This window comes from Trachypithecus francoisi, unplaced genomic scaffold (assembly GCF_009764315.1).
Source record: "Trachypithecus francoisi isolate TF-2019V2 unplaced genomic scaffold, Tfra_2.0 Lachesis_group9, whole genome shotgun sequence".
NCBI lineage: Eukaryota > Metazoa > Chordata > Mammalia > Primates > Cercopithecidae > Trachypithecus > Trachypithecus francoisi.
The window spans coordinates 74204813-74220449 of NW_022681474.1; the positions used below are offsets into that span (position 1 = coordinate 74204813).

At 40.4% G+C, this 15637-nt stretch overlaps 1 protein-coding gene across 1 annotated transcript in view; it reads left to right on the forward strand.

Annotated features, from left to right (window-relative positions):
- The window catches only part of ANK3 (ankyrin 3), a 364088-nt gene extending 354724 nt beyond the window's left edge, over positions 1–9364 (forward strand). Inside the window, 1 exon segment of the mRNA XM_033209412.1 lies at positions 6278–9364. The gene's annotated coding sequence lies outside the window, so the exon portion shown is untranslated.
- Positions 9365–15637: the final 6273 nt, after the last annotated feature.

Consider the following 15637-nt stretch of genomic DNA (forward strand, 5'->3'; position numbering starts at 1 on the left):
CTCAAACTAAACTAAACTAAACTAAAATAAAATAAATAAAATTGCCTCTGACCTCTCTCTTCCTGCAGAACTCCAACCATGACCCTCCTTAGTAAGCACTCAATAAGTGTCACCTATTAGTAGTATTAAGAGAACCAAAATAGAACCTTGAAGGGCTTTGGATTACATAAGCTGGTGGACTAAGAAGCAGCAGCCAGTGATGCTAGAATATAGTATTGGGAGAAGTGAGAACAGCAGTGTGTGAAATCCTCTGCATGTGATGGTGGTTTACACTTCAGAAAAGTTTCTATTATTCCACATCACCTGTTTCTCATAGTAGCCCTAGGAAATTAGTAAAGCAGGTATTCTTGTTCCTCTTTACCAAGGAATTAACAGTGACAAGGAGACAGCAAAATCTCTAAGGATGAGTGCAGTTAATGACAGGTCTGGATTTCCTGAGTCTGATTCTCAGAAGTCAGAGCTATGGACTGAATTGCTTCACTACAGATTCAGGGCCCTGTCCTCCCGAATATTTCACCAGAATTCATATAGAGTAAATACGTTTTTGTATTATATATTTTTTATTTTTCTTACCCTTAAAAAATTCCTATTAACAAAAGCCTTGGCTTCAAGATAAGAGCTAGAGGCTTGATTTCCATTTCTGGCTCCACTATATATTAACTGTGTAACCTTGAGTTCGCTATTTAAGAGAACTTTATGGCTCTCTTTTTGGCCGGACGCAGTGTAGTTCCAGCACTTTGGGAGGCCGAGGCAGGTGGATCACCTGAGGTCAGAAGTTAGAAACCAGCCTGGCCAACATGGTGAAACCCTGCCCATTTCTACTAAAAAGACAAAAATTAGCCAGGCATGGTAGCACGCGCCTGTGGTAGCACGTGCCTGTGGTCCCAGCTACTCAGGAGGCTGAGGCAGAAATTGCTTGAACCCAGGAGGCAGAGGTTGCATCGAGCCAAGATCGTACCACTGTACTCCAGCCTGGGCGACAGAGCAAAACTTCATCTCAAAAAAACTAAATTAATTAAAAAATAAATAAAAGCTTTGTGGCTCCCTTTTCTTATCTATAAAATGGAAAAAAGTAATAGTACCTCACGGTTATTAGGATTAAATTAGCTAACCCACTTTAGAACAGTTTACAATAAATGCCTTTACCTAATAAAAATGTTTTTCTCTCACTGCTAAAACATGAACAGTTTTCCAGTATTGTTTTCTAGCCCTTTAACTTAAGATACTTTTTAATCACAAGTGAACAGAAAAGAACAAACAAAAAAGCCCTATTTCTTGGTATTAGTGAAAAAACAAAGCTACGTGAATTGGGAATTACATTAAAACTGCACTGTAGTTTATTTTAGTTACATAAAGTAATTAAAATTAATTTTTAGAAAAAAGTCTTAGTCCATGATTTCTGTAACTACAGAGAAGGAAAAAGAGAAAAGAAGGGAAAGGGAGAGGTGGATAGGGAGAGAAACAGAGAACTAGAGTAAAGACCTCTCTGTCCTCAGTGGCTTCAGGCTTTCCTTAAGCCATGACACAGCTAAGTCTTAAAGATGAGTAAGAGTTGAACTACAAAGGTGGATTTCTTTAGGAAGAGTGAAGTCTGAACTTTCAAGGTGGCATTTGAAACAAATTTGAAGGGGTAGAAGAGGAGTTAGCCACAGATGATGATCAGAGAAGCAAGTATAGGTGGATACAAAATCATGAGCAAAGACAATGAAGTGGGAAAACAATTTGTAGTTGATACCTGGCATGTAATCTAGATCCTCAAAGTGAAGTCTGTGGACCACAGTATCAGCATGACTAGCATGCCTGAAAGTCTGTTAGAAATACAGAATTTCAGGCTGGGCATGATGTAATCCTAACACTTTGAGAGGTCGAGGCGGCAGATCACCTGAGGTCAGGAGTTCAAGACCACCCTGGCCAACATGGTGAAGTCCCATCTCTACTAAAAATACAAAAAATGAGCCAGGCATGGTGGTGGGCACCTTTAATCCCAGCTACTCAGGCGGCTGAAGCAGGAGAATCGCTTGAACTCGGAAGGCGGAGGTTGCAGTGAGCTAAGAACATGCCTTTGCACTCCAGCCTGAAAACAGAGCAAGACTCCATCTCAAAAATAAATAAATAAAAACAGAATTTCAGACACACTGACCTACTGAATCAGAATCTGCACTCAAAGACTCCTACGTAATGCAGATTAAACTTTGAGAAGCACTGCTCCAGAACATTTGACTGGCTCTCAAATTATCTAGAGTGTTTAAAAATTTTTGATGCTGGGCCCTATCCCGAAAAATTCTATATAAACTGGTATGGGATGTGGCCTGCATATTGTTGTTTTAATTTTCCCAGGTAATTCTAATGTGCAACCAAGTTTGAGAACCACTAGAGATTGCAAAACAATCTGTCCTCAGTGGAGGACAGTAGGAATTAAGCCTAAAAAGGTTCATTGGGCTGGACCAGAGAGCTTCAAATGCCAAATCAAAGATAGGAGACCCTTTTTAAAGCTAGGCATTAGGGTCTAAAATCCATAGGTATGTCCGTTCGCCTATAAAAGACAAATCAGTTCTGTACCAGAGCATGCTCCTGACTTGAATGTATGCAGTACATATTTAACTGTAAAGTATCAACTGCCACAAAAATCCAGTGAATTGCTGTTTCCAAGTTTGTTTGTGTGTCTGTTTGAGACTGAGTCTCGCTGTGTCATTCCAGGCTGGAGTGCGATGGCACGAGCTCGGCTAACTGCAACCTCCGCCTCCTGGGTTCAAGCAATTCTCCTGCCTCAGCCTCCTGAGTAGTTGGGATTATAGGTGCCCACCACCATGCCCGGCCAATTTTTTGTATTTTTAGTAGAGAGTGGGTTTCACTATGTTGTCCAGGCTGGTCTTGAACTCCTGACCTCAGGTGATCTGCCCCCGCCCCGGCCTTGGCCTCCTAAGTTGCTGGGATTACAGACATGAGCCACCGTGCCTGGCCCTGTTTTTGTATATTTTAAAATGTTTCTTAAAAATACAGTGAAATGGCTAAAAGGAATGATTGGTTTTCTGATTTAGTTTCTCCCACCTTTAGGTTTGAAAAGCATACAAAACCCAAAGAAAGACAGATACCTAAGTGTAACTGCATCTATCTCATATCCATTATCTAAACCAGAAAAGGGAGATGATTCAAAATTCCATTTCTGAAATGTCATCTTGATGGCTTCTGCCCTCACACCTTGCCATCAGATGGCGCTGTCATCACAGTTTATATCATGTGTCAATATTTTTATAGCAAGTACACAGTCACTTAGCCAAGGTTCTCATGCTTTTTATGCAACATGGTTCCTGGTATAGTCTTTTGTCCAATGAATGACCTTCCTCTACCCAGTGTGGTTGGGACCAACACGCTCTGATTGCATAACTAAGAAAAGAAAAATTTGTAAGAGGAACTAACTCCCACTTTTAAAAAAATCACCCAAATCATCCTTACTGGAATATAAGTAGGCATAATTCATAGCTTTTTTTTAATGATAGAAACATATCCAATATATCCAGAAAGATCACATTTGCTTGGATTGAGGTGAGAAGAGAAAGGCCTTGCTACTTATTACGAAATTAACCTGGGAAGTTGGATTGGTTTTTAGGAGACATGGAGAAAAGTAGTGATGATCACACATCTACATAAATTTATTAAAAATTATTAAGCCAGGCCAGGCACAGTGGCTCATGTCTATAATCCCAACACTTTGGGAGGCTGAGGCAGGTGGATCACTTGAGGTCAGGAGTACAAGACCAGGCTGGCTAACATGGTGAAAACCCGTCTCTACTAAAAATACAAAAAATTAGCAGGGCGTGGTGGCGTGCGCCTGTAGTCCCAGCTACTCGGGAGGCTGAGACAGGAGAATCGCTTGAACCCGGGAGGCGGAGTTGCAATTAGCTGTGATCATGCCATTCCATTCCAGCCTGGGTGTGTATTTATAATAGCTGAAGTATGGTATATACATTATATATTAAGCTTCAAAAAGTCAGGGGGAGGGGTTTAGAGAAAGCAGGGAGTGAGACTGTAGTAACATTATCATAGGACCATCTAAGAGGCCTGGTGCCTAAAAGATTAGGATTAAATGATAAAAGCAGGTGAGGAAACCCTGATCATCATCTTCTGATTTGCCCACCCTCTGCAAGATGATCTACCCAAGTGAGTCACTTTTCTTCTTTGGAACCTCACAGAGTCACAGGGGAGGGGTGTTGAAATCACATAGGAGGAATTGATACTTTCATGTTCTTGGCTCCAAGCATTAGCGACCTGGGGCATGGAGGTCAGTAGCACTTTTAATACTAAAAAGGAAGCCAAGGCCTGTAATGGGGCAGAGAGAGGAAGTGCTGTACCCAACATATTTCCATAAACCAGGGTGTCCTAGGTGACCCATCTAAAGAGGAAGATACTTGTCTGAGGTAAGTAAATATCTTCAAGGTCACTGGAAACACGCCTGGGCCCCAAGAGAAGTCGAATTCTAAAGGTTGTCCTAGATCTGCAAATATAGTCTGTTGTTTATATGTGAGTGAGCAGGGTTATTCTTAAAATTGTTCTTGCCTTACTCAGGATTTTTATAGGAGCTGTATCTTGTTCTGAGGCAGGCATGCAAGTTTGTCAGCTTTTCACACTGAACAAGGAGGAGAGACAATATACGGGAAGAACTTCATTTTATGGAAAAGGCAAATTCATACCACAATAGTGCACAAAAGTATGAAAACCTCTGCCAAAGAATGATTTATTTTGACACAGTAAGACTGGTTATAAAACACAGATGCTTTATGCAGGAATCCTCCAGCAAGACAAGACATTCTCAGTGGAGCCTCCACTGAAAAGCTCAAATAAAATTAATTTGTCCTATTATGACTGACAGGGACAGGAAAAGCTAAAGTTCTTGGCAGTGGTAGAAGTTTGTCTTTAATTTTAATTTGGTTATGGAAAAGAAACTTCATTGTAATGAAGTAATGACACTTTTCCTCCTTTTGAAAAATTAGTTGAATTTTTGGAGAAGTGAGAGATTTACAAAGCATTCAGAAATAGCTGAGATGCTTTATCCTGACTCCATATCATTGGCCCTTTCTGCTCATGGAAGTCCCAGACTCCTTACATTTTGATGTTTAGGGAAGTCTCAGAGATTACCTCTCTCAGCCACCTCATTTCACAGATAAGACTAAGACCCAAAGGGCTACAAATGGCTTCCGCAAGCAGTTGAATAACCTGAGCTTCAGACAGAACTAGAAGAGGGTCTTCCCAACACAGTCTCTAAAACTGTCACTGAACCAAACTGGGTATTTTCCCGTGCACAGTGGAAAGTCAAACACCAAACACCAAAGCACCAGGTTTTTGCAGGAGAAAGGTGTTTTGCCACTTGACTGACAAGGAGACAGGAGGAACCACTCAAATTTGTCTCTCTAAGCTGGGGGCTGGGTCATGTTTTAGAAGCGTAGGGTAATGAGGCATGATCTGACCGGATCCTGCAATGGGGTGACGCCAAGGCTCTATCTGATTGGATCCTGCCATGAGGCATAAGCTTCTTAATTAGCTCCTCAGTCTGAAAACTTAGGTTCCTCCTATGGTTGCATATTTAGTTCATCTGGGCACGCTCAGATTATGTGACCTTCAACCTAGGGGGGGTCCATGGAAACTCAAAAACAACTCACAACTTTGTTACATAAAAGTTGAGGGCCAGGCACGGTGGCTCACGCCTCTAATCCCAGTACTTTGGGAGGCTGAGGTGGGCAGATCACGAGGTCAGGAGATTGAGACCATCCTGGCTAACACGGTGAAATCCCATCTCTACTAAAAATAAAAAAATTAGCTGGGCATGGTGGCGGGCGCCTGCAGTCCCAGCTACTCAGGAGGCTGAGGCAGGAGAATGGTGTGAACCCAGGAGGCGGAGCTTGCAGTCAGCCAATTTTGGGCCATTGCACTCCAGCCTGGGTGACAGAGCAAGACTCCGTCTCAAAAAAAAAAAGTTGAACCACGTGGTCTGGTACAATTACAAAACACAAATACAATAATAAGCAAAGCTCCTGGAGGTCACAGGGTCACCTAGAAAAGGTCACTGCCTTCTAAGAGCTTTCCAGTACACCCTCTAAGGCATCAAGCAGGTAGCAGCATCATGTTAAACCACCCCATGGGGAATAGAGGGCCTCTATTCTCTAAGACTTTTCTGTTGAATGGCAAGTAAGGCTTACACTAGTTCTCTTAAAAAAAAAAGAAGAAGAAGAAGAAAAGAGAAAAAAAGAAAGCTAAACTCACTATCTACTGTCTCTTTCCACAGGATCATAAGTTTTTACTGCCAGTATTGAGAAGTTCATGGAAGAAATGTCAGCAGGAAGTAAAAATTCACCGAGAAGTGTGTGTGTGTTCGCTGCTTCCACACATTAATGGCATGATTTTTTTTATGCAAAAAGAAAAGAAAAGAAAACCACCCACATTTTAATTTAGCATGAGCCAATTTACAGAGCATGGAAATCACTTTCATTTCCGGATTGGCGCGTGTGCAATTAGCAATGCAGTGTATATACAAGAAGCCATGCTGTTAACAGTTTATCTCAAGTAATTTGGTGTCATTTACAAAAGGAAGAAATTCCTGCCATCGGAAGGGACAGAAGGAGATGGAATGATCAAATCACAGAGAAACACTAAAATTACTAAATCTACAACAGCTCGCCTTATTTTTCTTGGACCCAAACTGTCAGGGTATAAACACTATTTGTTTCTTTTTTAAAACATCGATAGTTTTGCTGTAAATAATAACACTGTATAAATTCTAACAGAAAAATAGAATAAAATGTTGATAAGGCACTGCCTCTTAGAACACAAACAGAATATTGCAAATGCATTTAACAAATAGGGGTCTCAAGTGACTTCACCCTAGAAGAGGAGGGAGGGATTCTGGGTGGGGGGGGACTCTTCACTGATTCTTGTATATTAGCAATTATAATGTTTGTATATGCAAAACTGCTAGCTTGATTTTAAAAAGAAAAACAAATCTTTAAAATCTGCTGCAAATTTAAATAATTCCCAAAATGAGGAATTCTGTAGTTCTGTGAAAAATTTTTTTCTTCAGAATACTAATATTTTGATGCATGTGTATCACCTTATTTTGATTAAATCTTTTCCAATTTTGCAAACACTACAATATACTGCAACACAAAAGATTTTATCTGTACACACAAAGCCCTTCATCTAATATTTGTTGCTATTGCCAATTTTTCAATGAAATGACCTAAAAACAACAACAAAAAAATAACCTATACGGTAGTTGCTTTAGGGGGTGGGGGGATGCTAACTGTTAGTGCTTAAAAGGGAGTAAATGCTTGCCGCTTTAGAGGTGGATGGTGCTCATAAGAGGCCCCAGTCGGGGGTATTTAAAACGGACTGAACAGAAATTCTTAGCTAGTAGAATGGCAGCACGCTGTAAAATTATTACTGTATTGTGTACTGGCTATAAGATGTAGACACCTTTCAGTAAGCCAATCATTTGTAATCATTCTAGCAGTGTCATATTAGGTTAATAAGGCTGCTGTGTTTTCAAGGGCATTTTTATTTGGGTTTTGGTGAAATTCTTTAATTTGTTGATTATATTCACATAAAATCAGCATTCATTGACACGTAGCTCTAATGACATATGTATGAAAAACCATACACTGGATGACCTAGTCGATTATTTAAGCATAAAATAAATTGTGTTAAACTCTTCACCTATCCGTGCTCTACAGTCTCCTTGTGTTTTCTGGCAAAAGGTAGTTGTCTAATCCCTTGTCATATGAGTCCTGGTCAATCCACCCCGTTGGTCCTCTTTGTGCCTCTGTGGTCACTGATGAGATGACAGTCTCTAACATTCATATGTGCCCTGCAAGCTCCCAGCTTATAAATTCTGTGCATTTCTTGGGGGAGCCAAGAATTAAAGATTAATTGACAAATAAATTTTGCCCACGTCTGTTCAGGCCATCTCAAAAAGTGAAGAATTGGAGATACTATAGCCAGCATGTCAAAAACTTGACTGGCACTTCTAGGAGCCATCAACATGCAGTTGCTTTTAGCCCACAGAGCATTTGTTTTGTTTTATTAATTTACATTTATTGTCCATTCTTACAAGTTGGGAGATTTCACATAATCAAGTTGCTAACTTCTCTTAAAAAGCAAGATTTGGCAACAATGGACCTCATTCCCAGAAGGTAACAACCTGCTGGGGCCAAATTGTCCCTGCTCTCTCCAGCCAGGTATGGGGTCTACAGGTATCACTGCCACAGCCTCATTTCTTATATTTGTACATCCTGACTATGAGTTTGCAACCCATACACTGCGTGAATCTAAATTCTACTGAGGCAGAGACCATGGCTGTTTTAACTTTGATTCTAGTTACCAGCTTAGCATATGGTAGTAGTGATAGTAGTAACCGTCATCACCACTAAAACTGGAGTGCTCACTACTTGCTATTCTCTGTTCTAAGCACATTCCATTTGCTTACTTAGTCCTTATATCTACTTTATGAATTAGGTACTGTCTTTCTTTGATGGTAATGATCCTTTTATAAAATTAAATGAGTGCTTAGAGGCTTTCAGCAATGTTATATATTGCCTGTTCATTAAAGATTGTTGCCAAGTGGAATGAGTTGTCCCCAGTAAGGACTCACTATCAATGCAGAAGAAATGCACAGATAATCTACTTAGCATAAAGAATGGGGCTAGGTTGCATCTGCATGGTATCCCAAATTAAAAAGTGTGCCACTACCCTTGCACCAAAATTATCTTATGATGGGTAAAGTTAGACCCTTGAGAAGTTAAAAAAAAAAAAAAAAACTTTCCCCAAAAGTTCTGAGCCTGTAAAGCCAGGATCAGAATATAGGTGTCCTAACTTCCTATCTAAGAGTTACGAATTTCTGACTCAGTCTTTGAGAGAAGGTGTTTATCCTGAACCAGAAACTCAATGATGTATACCTGTTTACGTATTAAATAGTTGTGTTTATATACCCAAAAATTTGACTTTAGGTATATGTGATATGCTTTGGTTCCAATCAAGCAGAAGATCATAAGTTTACTCAGAAGTATCCAAAATATGACATTCAAGATTTAACTTGCATATGTGTGTATATGAATATATTTATACATGTATATGTGGATTGAATGTGACATACATTATGTATTTCTAACATAATATTTGGCCTGCCAGCTTATAAATATGTATTTAAGCTTTTCATTGATTGACATTACTGTAAAAAATGAATTGCGATTGATAAGTTCTGGATATTTGCTGTTTTTTTATTTTATATTCTAACTAAATTATTGAATTTATTAAATTAAAATATGCTATCACTGTATTGCCAAATTATGGCAATACACTATGCAGTATTATTTCAATACTTTTAAGAGGCATCTATTTCTTCATTGAACACATAAGCAGCTAGCCTCCTTTCCTCTGTAAATAAGGACTTTTTTGGCATCCTGATGTTCCTCGCTGTTCCTTTGATGTCATCCTGGAGTTCCATCAAGACTGAGGATTTTCTCCATGGCCAATAAACTATTATCAGCATCAGCTCATGTTTGGCTGTATGACAGGGATATGTGAGAAGCCCAGAAATAAATCACAAAAATAATAAGGCATCTTCTGAGTCTCTCTAAAGAAGCCAGATCCAAAAACTAACTTCTTATCTGAGTGAGTCTTGGTATTCTTGCTTTGCTGGAAGAGGCTCTGGCATATTACATGGTGTGTAATCTCGCAGGCATATCACACTGCTTCTCTTTCATGAATTGATGATCAAATTGTCCAGAAGTAAACATTTACAAGATTGAGATTTGAACCAAACTTTTCAAGAGTTATTTTAATAATACGAGGTGGAAGGCAGTGGTATAATTTCTTTACGCGGTTACCTGGCTAAATATATACCAATACAAAAATTAAATAATAGAGCAGATTCTGGTAAGTATCCTTAGTAACAAGCCCAACAGCTTTCATTTCTTTAATAGAATTAAATGCAGATAGTTCAAAATAGAGTAAAATGAAATTTACCATTGTATCTGCTACACTTATTCATTGATAGCTACATATGATATGTGCAAGCAGGTGAACATAAAGTGAAGAATTTTTACTCTTCAGCCCCTAGTGCTTCCTGAGTTAGGGAATAAAATGCCCTGAGGGTTGCATTTCCAACTGGACATCCTGAGACTCCTCACCAATTCCAAAAGAGTTCCATGGCAAAGTTGAGATGAACATGCTCAGGGGATTCTAAGCAGTGAGAAGAACTATCTTAGAATGCCACAGGAAGCACACCAGAAGCAATACCTCTGAAGATTTCTTTTCTAGGACCACCATGGAACTCTGATATCCCAAAAAACATGATCTCCCTGCCTGATTCCCCCCTCTCCCCCCAGCATCCTCAATTACCACTTCTCCTTTGTCATCTAATTCAACCATTGGCATAATTCTGAGAGCTGAGGTAGAATAATGACTTGCCAGCTTTTCAAAAATGTTCTGTCACATGATGTATGCCACCAGGTCTTCATACTAGACTGTACATTCCCTGGGGACAGGGACTTTGTTTTGTTCTATGCTATATCTATAGTACCCAGGATAGTGCCTAACACCTTATGAGTGCTCAAGAAATATTTGTTGAGTGCAAGAATGAATAAGCCAGCAAATATCAGAGGGCAAGGAGCAGTAAATAGGGAATGTTACTCTATACCATTTTCTTTACAGGCTCAACCAACTTGGAAAGTGAAGGAAAGCACAGCTTTTGATTCTAATGACTTCATTCACCAAGGACTAGCTTGTGTCACCAACCTCCACTGGCCCATTCCAGTTGCACAATCTCTTTAGCCAAAAAGTCCTTAATAATTGGGGTATGGATGTACCAATACCTCATGAGCAAAGGGCACACAGTCACGCTGCTGAAGTGGCCATTCTTCCTGTGGCCATGGGCGATGGTGCTCATCCTCATCACTGACTGGCCACTGAGAAACCAGGCAAGAGTGTGGATAACCCATCATGAACCTTCCTATCTATAACAAAGTTAGTTTGGTTGCCTCCACCTTGGTGTAGCTGAGTAAATGTGTTTCACCATTCACCACAGCTCCTCCTCCTTTCCCTGTTTCCTCTCAAATCCAACCTACTTTCTTCATTTCTATCCCACATCTCTGTTTAATATCATTAGAGGAAGGAAAAGAAGGCAAATGGATGCTATGCTATTTAAAATCCTTCTTTCTGGCAAGTCAGATATCTACCTCATTTTCATCCCATCTCTCTCAATGCCAGTAAGAGGATGGAATAAAGGAGCATGTAACTGAGAAGAGAAGGATGGATCATGTGGTTCTCCAAACCCATACATCCCTCCAATCATTTGTCTCATTTCACAACATGTAACTCAGTGCCTGCCACTTTCCAGGTGCTCTCCCAGGCACAGTATACATCAGTTCCCTACCCACTACCGTCAAAGTGAGGAGAATACCACCAGCCTCTGTGTGAAATCTAAATTAGGGCTCCTCAGGACAGGAAATTGTAGAATGACTAGTGGAAATAAAACTACTGCAGCACATCATAGGCAGTGCATGCTGAAGAATGTGAGAAGACATGCAAGGTGGGGAGGAACAGCCCTGTGGCTGCTGAGGGTAACCAATGCACTTTCTCTTTTTTTGAGATGGAGTTTTGCTCTTGTCTCCCAGGCTGGAGTGCAATAGCGCAATCTCGGCTCACTGCAACCTCCGCCTCCTGGGTTCGAGCGATTTTCCTGCCTCAGCCTCCGAAGCAGATGATATTACAGGCACCCGCCACTATGCCTGGCTATTTTTTTTTTTTTTTTTTGTATTTTTAGTAGAGATGGGGTTTCACCATGTAATCCAGGCTGGTCTCAAACTCCTGACCCCAGGTGATCTGCCCGCCTCGGCCTCCCAAAGTGTTGAGATTACAGGTGTGAGCCACCCAGCCCCACGGCACTTCCATATTCCGCCTGCTAGTCAGAATTAAGTGGGACTCAAGACGTGACAAAAATATTTCAATAGAAAACTTTAAAAACATTTTAAAGGCAGCTAACCAACTCTATAATATTGTATAAGCCCATCAGACTTCCAGAGATTCTGAATTTAGGTGAAACCAGTAGTAACTTTGAACTCATGCACAATGTTCTCCTTCCATATGTCAACTCCTACATAAATTTGACCACCTCACAGAGCCTACCCCTGCCGATGCCAGTCCACACTGGCAACTGGTAAACTAAAAGAGTACCTCACAATTTGGCACTCAAATCTACATCCTCTGGTAGTCCCCTTGCTCTCCAACAAGGCTTGTGCTTTCCACATTTCCATGAGCAGAGCTGGGTACACAGACAGTTTGTAATGTTGAGCTTCACATGCCTAATCATTTACCTGTTCTTTAGGGTAAAGCCTTAGACTTCAACGATGCTGCAATACACATCTGACAGCTCAGTCTGGGCGCATACTCCACCCACTGGAAGCCAGTGCTTAAGTGCGGTGAAGAGTGGAGCTAGAGCTATCACACAGCCTGGCTTTCTGACACTGCTATCATAGTTAGTGTGCCTTGCCCAGGTGGAGCCTGGAATAAGAAGTAAAGAGTATCAAGGGAAAAGCCTGTGAAATATTAACCGATTTAAGAACACGTGGCTCTAAAGAATGATAAAACAAATGTAGTAGTGACAGCTGTAGCATTGTAAGTTTTGGAGTAGCCCTCATGCTTCTGGCCATGATAAAACTAGATTCTCAAGTTCCTTAGCCCAGAGTGGTCACACTGAAGTGTCTATGGAGACTAGACAGGTCATCTAAGCAAAGGGGTTGTGGTAGACTATTGTACATAAATATTAGCTGCCTCTCCCTGAGGGTGGATTACACTTCCCCGCCCCAATGCCTTCACGTTTGCCATGGAACTTGCTTTGGGCAATGAAATAGCAGCAGATACTTTAGGAGGTAGTGTATTTTTTTTCATGTACCCTTTCCTCACTCCAGTGATGCTCCAGAGAGACTGCTCCCTGCTCTGGTGCTGGGGTGAAGATGATGTGGAGCAGAAACACAGTCAACCCACCATGGATAAGCAATGTAAGCAAGAAACAAACTTTTCTAGTAAGCCAGAGATGTTTTAGTCATTTGTTACTGTGGCATAACCACTATCCCAATTAATATACAAGTCAGGTATAAGATATTAAGGACTGATGGGTGCTGGGTAAGCACATTCCTCTTCTAATGAGGTTACCTTGTGGGAATATAAGTCCAGCTCTGCCAGATTTTGAAGTTTTTTAAATATTGGCAACTAATTTTTTTTCCCTAATAATATTGTATGGGCCAAATGAAACATGCCTGTGGTCGCCGGTTTTCAAGCTCTGCCACTAGCTCTTGGCATTTGCAAAATGGACACATTCTTAGATCATACTACACAAATATATTAATGTATGATTTTTTTATCACACCCTGTGAGACTAGTGTGCATAAGCAAATGACTCCTGAGTCAGATTCACAGACTACCTCTTATCCCCACCTCAGTACAGCTTGGTTTTTCTCTATGCAACATTTCAAACCCTAGGACTCTAAGGATCTCAGGGAATCACTGAAGCTTTTTTACTCACATTTTATTGCCTTTTTAGTGAAGACTTCACCAGTCCATCTGGGCTTGGCATGGTTCCCTGCCTACCTGTATAACCACATCTCATGCCATCTTATCTCTTTCTCTCATTACACTTTAGACCAGTGATAAAGTGTAGCCCATGGGCTGGTCCTAGACTGAGAATCCCTTGTTACCTGTCTGCAGTGAGACAAGAAACCTGAGCCAGAATGTAAATCGACTGCATTACTAAGCATATTCTTTAGTTCAGCTGATTTAAAAAATACAGTATGTTAACTTATGTAATACATAGCACTCCCCATATAGTCTTATGTTGTATTTATCTCAGAACATATCTTGGTTTTATGATTAGAATAAAGCTTTTTTTTGAGTCCATGGGCCTCAGCTCTTATTCCTTTTTATTTCTGATACATACATATATCTAAAACAGTGACTTGGACACAGTATAAACTAAACAAATACTATTTGAGCTGAATTTGATTTACAGCCATACCCACATACATCCATGTCCCACTTTCATCCCCTCATGCAGATTCCAAGCTTCTCTTGAAAAATCAGAAGAGCTGGCAATTCTGGGCCTGAATTCCTGCATTGTAGTATTGTGTTAGAGCTAACTAGCACTGTTTTTGGTTGGAGCAAGTGCTCTCAAGTTTTCTACAGTCTCTACTACTCTGTCATGCCTTGCACAAGGTCCTGTGGCACTTGATTTTTGACCATTGTAAAGCCAAAAGAGTTTAGATTGCAGCTACCATTTTGCTGCGCTAGAGTCAGAAGAGTTGCAGACATTATAGAACGTATTCACTCAGGCTGCCCGAACAGTTCTTTTCTGTTATTGTTCAACCAGCAAGATTTTCATTTCAGCCAGAAAGATGGCTCATTTTTCTAGCACCAGTTTAGCAGAGGCTGTGCAGTACTTGGGTGATTCAAAGAGTCATCTAAAGCTCTGATGCCATGACACATACCAGATGACTTTAACAACCTTCCCATCACATGTTCTTGGCACAAAATGGAAAAACACTATGATGACACCTGACAGTAACAGAAATCTCATGAAATACTGTGGTGGGGGAGTTGTTATAAAGCTCTTCTCAGCAAGACTTCACTGGGGGTGGAAGCATAGCAACCCTCAAAGGCAAACTGAAGTTTTGATACCTTATAGTGAGTCACTGAAGATGTGAGTGCTTTTCCTTGACATTCACAGCATTCACAAGGTATTTATCCAAAGCTATACTTGTTTGTGCTTCCCTTCATCTCTCATTTATTTATTCAACAAATGTTTGAATGACTACTATTGCCAGGCCTGGTGTTAAATGCTATGGATACAGCAATGAGTAAGAAGGACAATAAACAAGTATACAAATAAGGTAATTATAGTGACAGATGCCATGAAAGTAATAAAAATGGTGATGTGATGGAATAATTGGGGAGAATCAAGATACTCTAGAGAGGGTATGCACAGAAGGCATAGAAAGAGTGACATTTGGAAGCTGAGATGGAGCTTGCCTGGCAGCCCTCTACCAATAAGTACAAATGGGATGGGATGAGAAAAGAAAGCACTTGACATTTTTTGAGGAATAGAAAGAAGAAGCTGGTGTGGCTAGAGCAGTGCTATGCAGAGCATCAACCAGTATCAAGATAAAGAATTCGTACCAGGCTGTAATTCTGTACCACTTTCTTCTCAAGAAAACATTACAACATATATTAGTATAAAGTGCAAAACAGTAAGTGTCACGTGTTGGCTGTGATGATTGTTAATAGTATTATTCCATTATCTTATAATGATCTCAGGATTGGTTGACGAAGTGAACTGGAAATGGCCTAGCAGAGAGCCTTGCACATATTAGACACACGATAAATACTAGTTTAATGAATGAATGCTTAGTAGAAGAGCAGCATTTGAGTTGGAACTTGAGAAGCAAGTATGACTTTAATATGTGAAGAGAGGAGGTCTGGGCAAAAGGAATAAAGAGGCTAGACGCATAAAGCCATCCAAAGAAGCATGAGCAAAATTTGTTTGGATCAGAATTTGAGGAGAAAGGAGGAACAAAGATGGAAAAGAGTGACTTACCATTGA